Source organism: Elephantulus edwardii, unplaced genomic scaffold, assembly GCF_000299155.1.
Source record: "Elephantulus edwardii isolate Elephantulus edwardi_28Jun2011 unplaced genomic scaffold, EleEdw1.0 scaffold00020, whole genome shotgun sequence".
NCBI classification, from domain to species: Eukaryota; Metazoa; Chordata; class Mammalia; order Macroscelidea; family Macroscelididae; genus Elephantulus; species Elephantulus edwardii.
In genome coordinates, this window is record NW_006399770.1 from 28,014,489 (window position 1) to 28,022,068 (window position 7,580).

The 7,580-nt window shown below is 40.1% G+C and overlaps 1 protein-coding gene and 1 pseudogene across 1 annotated transcript in view; both read right to left on the bottom strand.

The window, feature by feature from the left end:
* Positions 1-7,580, bottom strand: part of CLCC1 (chloride channel CLIC-like 1) — a 39,152-nt gene that overhangs the window by 23,662 nt on the left and 7,910 nt on the right. The window lies entirely within an intron of this gene.
* Positions 1,859-2,858, bottom strand: LOC102848600 (annotated as a pseudogene).

Genomic DNA, 7,580 nt, shown 5'->3' on the forward strand with positions numbered 1-7,580 from the left:
AGATTAATCAGAACTGGCTTTGACAAGCACTGTGGCAATTAGACAATTAAAACAGACATCCGGGGCGTGGGGGAAAGAAGAACGAACTGGGGAGGAGGGTAGAGAAAACAGTGCAACAATAAATGAATGAAAACCCAAAATCTCTGTAAATGTTCATTAAAACGAATAAAATTTAATAATAATTTTTTAAAAAAGCATAGTCAGCAAACAACTCCCTCACACATAACAGATGCATTTCTGCCTGCTTGTGTACAACAGAGAGTTTACAAATGGAATCAACATCCTTAGTTTTTGAAATTTCAGCAATATATTTCAGAAATGTACTTCACTACTTATTCCCACTCAGGAGTTAGTGATTCTTCAAATAAGCAAAGTACATATAGGATGTCACTCCTCAAAACTGCTTTTTGAACACCAGCATTTTAAAAGGGAATTTAGGTAAAAATCTAATAAAATTTCGGGTACTTAGTGCCTCTGTATAAGTCTTATTCAACTAAACTGTGCAAGTGAAAACAATGTTTTCTTTTTTCCCCTTGGAGACTGGAAGATAAAGCAAGCACAGGTGGGACTAGGATCACAGGATTAAAGGGAAAAGTTAAGTAAGAAAAAATACATCTGCCACAGTCAACTCTACAAGAATAACCATGGATCTCATCTAAGAATACATGTGGAGTTAACACCTCCGGTCTCCTCCACCTGGAGCAATTAAAACTCTCTCATACTCTCCAAAAAAAGAAGATGAACGTTACAAGTGGAATTAAATGGCCTAACAGTACAGTCTAAGACGACCACATCACCAAAGGGAATTCTTCCTTTCAACACCTTTTGATATGAAAGAACATCGCCAAAGTCTAACACAACTTATGAAATCTTTTGGCCATGTAAGAAACTATAGTTGTTATGAGTATTACACTAGTGAATAACCATATGTATTGCATATTAAACCCAGAAATACATGTGCTTGCACAATTATGCCATGAATGATGGCGCCAACAAAAGTGAAAAAGAAACAAAATACAATATTATCTTTAGCCCAATAAGGGTTTAAGGGAAAAAGAATGTGAAAACAAGCAGAAAGCATGGTTATCTTCTGCCTAGAAAAGATAATTTTTGAAACCAGAATATAAAAACAGTTTATTTTCCAGCCACATGGAAATAATTTGGAACATCCACTTTATACGCTGGACAGGAACAGAGCTCACTAACCCAGTTCTCAGCACCCCAGAAGCCATCCCTTCGCTAGTGTTAGATTTAAGCACAACTTGCACAGGGAGCTGCTCACAGCGTAGAGAACACAGGATTGCTGCTGCTCTGTCAAGTACGCCCCATCCCTGCTGAGGTTCTCCAATACTGATGGTCCTGAGTTTCATTACAGAAAGAAACTTTCTCAAAAAAATAAAGCATTTAATAATAAGATCAAAATATCTCTGTAACTCCCTATTCAACTCCAACTATGGATTTGAGTTAATCTGACTAGTTTCCACCTGGTAACCCTTTATTGCACTCAAATTAGAGTGATCACTCTGTGATATTTATCTTACCCTTACTCAACCAATTCAAAGGAGTAAAATTAAAATGGTTAGTAAAGAAAAATGAAGGAATTAAAATAACTTTTAATTTGTTTCAGATACTATTAAGGTTTAAAAAATGTTCAAAGTTTATAATTCCTAACAGGAAAACATCTGAATGAATACCCTAATGGCAAACCACTGTGAAATGTCTCGGCTGCATCTGGGATGATCTTCAAAGCACCCAGCTTTCTTGATGGAATCAGAGGTACCCCAGTTTGTATTACTGTGACATCCATTGAGTGATTAGGTTGCTTTTCCATCAGCAAGGGTTTTATTGTCAAAGGACATTATGCTTGACCTCCAAATTTGGATGACAATTTACTGATGAGATTCATAACCTTGGGATTACTCTGATATTTTGACATATTTGCTGGATTCTGGGCCACATCCTGGAAGGTCACCATAACTTCTGGATCCTGCATGGCTGCAAGAACCTCCGGGTCACTAAGAATCTCATTGAGGCCAGGCATTCCTGCCATTCCAGGCATGGCCCCTTCCATTCCAGGCATTCTTCCTGGAAAATTTCCAGGCATTCCTCCAGGAAAGCCACCTGGAAAAGCACCATACTGAGCTCCTGACTGTTGCCTGGCTTCTTCCTCCCTCTGGGCGCGTTCATGTTCTTTCTGAGCCTTCTTAACGCTCTTTATTCTCTCTTTGATCTCTCGCTCTTCCCGTTTTCTTTCACACTTTCTCCGATGTTCTGCAATTTTCTGGGCCCGTGGTTGAACTTCTTTCAGCATGGCACTAGCATCTTCATCATAGTCCAGTTTACAAGCAACGGCAAGATCATGTGCTGCTTCTTCCCAATGATCCAGAAGTCTGTGCGCTTTCCCACACCACTTAATACAGCTGAGCTGAATCAGGATTCATTGCAATGGCTCTGTCACAGTCTCGAACGGCAGCATTTGGCTTCTGTCATTTGATGAAGACACTGGCTCTCTTGGCATACAGAATGGCTAAGCGAGGATTCAGTTTGATGGCATCTGTAAATAAGTCAACGGCTTTCTGCAGCTCACCTTCATTTAGGGCATCAATGGCAGCCACTTTCTTTTCATTGGCCTCATCCAACATCTCTTCCCTTATCTCTACATTTTCATCTCCCATTTCCTGAGGGGCATCAGTGTCTGGTTCAATCACACCTTCATTATCAATTTCTAGATCACTTTCCTCACTTGATGGCTCATCTGTCTTTAAGTCTTCCTCTGGCTTCTTGCTATCTGGTTTTTGTCCCTTGGCATTTTCTTCTGATTTAGCTTTATGAGTAGCAGGAGGTATTTTACCACCCATGCTTTAGTTAACAGCTATCTCTTCCTGTGGTAGATGTCCGATCTACCAGCCAAGGCCTAGATCCTCCAGTAGCACCTCGAAGTCACCCCCACCACGAAGAGGGGGCTACTCTTGCTGCTTCCCCACCCTGCACGGCCCTGCTCGCCCAGCCCACTCACTGATTTGTGCAACCCTATGATTAACACCCCATCCCTTTGCCCATCCTCTCTGCTTCCACCCTCCCTGCCCCTTGGATCCTCATACTCATTCTACAATGATGGTATTATACAGTATTTGTCCTTGTGGGACTGAGTTAGTTCATTCAGCATAATGCTCTCCAAAGTTAGGTACTAATTTACAAAATCATTGCTCCTGCGTGCTGCATTAGTATTCCACTATATGAATGTACCACAGCTTCTCAATCCACTCATTTGTGATTGGACCTCTGGGCTGTTTGCATGTTTTGTGATGGTGAATAACGCTGCTATGAACATTGGTGTACAAGTTTCCATTTGAGCCTGAGCTCTCACTTTCTTGGAGTATATTGCAAGCAATGGAATACCTGAGTCGTATGGAATTTTTATGTTCAGGTTTTATGAGGAAGTGCCAAACTGCCTTCTAGAATGGTGGTGGTGGTTGTTGTCATGTGCCGTCGAGTCATTCCAAAGAAAGGTGACCCAACAGAGTGTGGAAACTATAAAACAGTATCATTGATTTCACATGCAAACAAGATTCTGCTGAAGATTATCCAAAAACGACTGGAACAGCACATCAGGAGAGAACTGCCAGAAGTCCAGGCTGGGTTTAGAAGGGCTCATGGTACTAGGGATATTGTAGCTAATGTTAGATGGATCTTGGCTGAAAGCAGGGAGTACCAGATGAATGTCTATCTGTGCTTCATTGATTATGCAAAGGCGTTTGACTGTGTGGATCATAACAAACTGTGGCTGACTCTGAGAAGAACGGGAATCCCAGAACACTTGATCGTGCTAATGCGAAACCTATACTTGAACCAAGAGGCAGAACAGAGAAAGGAAACACTGCATGGTTCAACATTAAGAAGGGCGTACGCCAGGGATGTGTCCTGTCTCCATACCTTTTCAACCTGAATGCAGAACAGATCATCCAGGAGGCTGGGCTCTATGAGGAGAAATGCGGTATCAGGCTTGGTGGAAGATCTATCAACAATCTGCATTATGCAGATGACACAACCCTACTTTCTGAAACTGAGGACGACCTAAAGCGCTTGCTGCAAAGGGTCAAGGACTTGTACCATTGTACAATCCCACCAAGATTCCCATTTCAACATATCCTCTCCAACATTTATTACTTGCTGTCCTGTTAAACGTTGCCACAGCTACTGGATTGAAACAGTATCTCATTGTGTTTACTTGCATTTCTCTTATTGCCAGTGTTTAGGAGCATTTCTTCATATGTCTGTTGGTTATTTGAATATCTTCCTCTGTGAAAATTCTTTCCATGTCCTTTGCCCATTTTGTAATTAGGTTATCATTATGAGACTCTTGCCTGAGATGGTATTACCAAATGTTTGTTCCCAGTAGATAGGTTTTCTTTTCACCCTTTTGATAAAAGGTTTTGATGCGCACAGGGATTTAATCTTCAGAAGGTCCCATTGATCAATTTTATCCTTTTCAGATTGTGCATTTCCAGCTGTATTTATCAGTCTCTTTATAGCATAGACTAGGCTTTCTAAGCTTGATCCCAGTTTGTCTCTTATGAACTTTATTTTTTGAGACTTTACTCCCAAGTCTCTGATGCACCTTGAGGTAATTTTTGTGTATGGTGTGAGATATGGATCCTGTTTCAGCTTTTTGCAGATAGTGTCCAATTTTGCCAGTAACATTTGTTGAAGACGCTGTCTTTTCCCCATTTGATAGCTTTGATTTCTTTGTCAAATATCAGTTGACTATAGATAGTTGGATCTATTTCTGGGTTCTCAATTCTATTCCATTGGTCTATGTACCTGTCATTGTATTAGCACCATACTGTTTGGGTTACTACAGCTATGTAGTAGGCTTTGAGGTCAGAGAGTGCTATGCTTTTCACTTCATTTTTGTTTCTCAGAAGTGTTTTCTGTATTTGAGGTCTCTTGCCTCTCCAAATAAACTTGACTATTTCCTTTTCTATCTCCTTGAAAATGAATTTGGTATCTGAATTGAGATTGCATTGAACATGTAGACTGCTTTTGGTAGGATTGTCATTTTCACAATATTGAGTCTTCCTATCTATGAACAGAGAATATTTTTCCATTTCTTTAGGTCTTTTAATGTGTCTTGCAGAAATGTTCTGTAGTTTTCTTTGTATAGGTCTTCTGCATCCCTAGTTAGGTTCACTCCCAAGTATCTCAGTTTGTGGTTGGCTATTGTAAACAGTATTGCTTTCTTGGTTTCCTTCTCTGAGTTCTATTTGTTACTGCAGAGGAATCCCTTTGATTTTTGGATATTGATTTTATATCCTGCCACTCTACTAAACTGGCCTACTAGCTCTAACAGGTTTTTTGTTGAATTTTTGGGGTTTTCTGTGTACACTATCAAATCATCTGCACATAGCAATAGTTTAACCATCTCTTTGCCAATCTAGATCCCCTTTATTTCTTTCTCTTGTCCTACTGCCCTAGCAAACACTTCCAATACAATATTGAATAGAAGTGGCGACACTGGGCTCTTTGTCTGGTCCCTGTTCTCAAGGAAAATGCTTTTAGTCTTTCTCCATTGAGAATGATATTGGCTCTTGGTTTTGCACATATATTCACTTGTTGTTAGGTGCTATCAAGTCGAGTATGACTCATAGCGACCGTATGAATAAAAGATCTGAAACAAGTCCTGTCCTGCGCCATCCTCACACTTCCTGACACACAAGAGCTCATTACAGCAGTCCCCTTATCAATCCACCTAGTTGAGGGTCTTCCTCTCCTTCACCGACCCTCCACCCTTCCCAACATCATGTCCCACTATGAGATATAGCACTTCCTACCAATATGTCCAAAGTGTGTTAGGCAAAGCCTTATCATTCTTGCCTCCAAAATGCACTCTGGCTGCACCCTGTCCAAGACATATCTGTTTGTTTTCTTGGCCACTCATGGGATGTTCAGTACTCTTCTCCAACACCACAGCGCAAAGGCATCAATTCTTTTTCTGTCATCCTTATTCATTGTCCAGATCTTGGATACACAGCTAGTAATCAGAAAGGGGATGGCCTGAATCAGATGCACCTTTGCCTTCAAAGTGACATCACTACTCCTCAATAATTTGGAAAGGTCCCTAACTGCAGATTTTCCCATTTCAATGTGCTCCTTATTTCCTGACTGCTCATACCAAGGGTATTAATTGTGGATCCAAGCAAGATGAAGCATGAAGCTGTTGACAGTTTCAATCTCCTCTCCATCCATCATGACACTGTCTATTGGTCCAGTGGTAAGAATCTTTATTTTCTTGATACTGAGACACAACCCATCCTGAAGGCTGCATTCCTTGATCTTCTTCAACAATTGCTTTAAATCTTCCTTACTTTCAACAAGCAAGGTTCTGTCATCTGCCTAATATAGGTTATTGATGAGTCTCCCTCCAATCTTGACGCCACATTCCTCTTCATAGAGTCCAGCTTCTTGGATAATTTGCTCAGCATGTAGATTGAAAAGGTATGGAGACAGAATACATCCCTGATGCACTCCCTTCCCAATTCCAAACTATGCAGTGCTACCCTGCTCTGTTTACACACCTACTGGTCCAAGTTTAGTTTCCCCATGAACATAATCAACTGCTCTGGCATTCCCATTCTTCTCAATGTCAGCCACAACTTGTCATATTCTACACAGTCAAACACCTTTGCATAGTCAAAAAAGCACAAATAAGCATTCTGGTATTCTTTACTTTCGGCCAGGATCCAACTGACATCAGCAACAATATCCCTGGTGCCATGACCTCATCTAAATCCTGCTTGAACTTCTGGCAATTCCCTATCTATGTACTGTTCCAGCCATTTTTGAATGATCTGCAGCATGTTGCTAGCATGTGGTATCCATGATATTGTTCGATAATTTCCACATTCAGTTGTTTCATTATGTTGAGGAAATTCCTTTCTATTCCAATTTTGCTGAGTGTCTTAATCAGTAAGGGGTGTCGGATTTTGTCAAATGCTTTTTCTACATCAATTGCTAAGATCATACGGTTCTTATTATTTATTTCGTTAATATGGTGAATTACGGTGACTGTTTTTCTTATGTCAAACCATCTTTGCCTACTTGTTTTGACTCCCCCTTGGTCATGGTAAATTTTTTAAAAGAGCTTTTGGATTCTATTGGCTAGGATTTTCTTAAGGATTTTTGCATCTATATTCATGAGAGATATTGGTCTGTAGTTTTCCTTCTTGGTAATATCTTTCCCTGGTTTTGGTATTAGGGTTATGCTTGCTTCATAGAATGACTCTGGGAGTGTTTCTTCTTTTTCAATTTTTTTGAAATAGTTTAAGAAGAATTGGTGATAGATGCTCTCTGAATGTTTGGTAGAATTCAGCTGTGAAACGATCTGGTCCAGGACTTTTCTTATAGGGAAGTAATTTTATGACCTTTCCAATTTCTTCTTTTGAGATGGTTCTATTCAAGTGTTCTGTATCTGTCCTTGTCAATCTGGGCAGGGCATGAATTTCAAGGAATTTGTCCATTTCCTCTAGGTTTTCAAATTTATCAGACTATAGCTTTTCACAGTATTACGATATTATAGATTT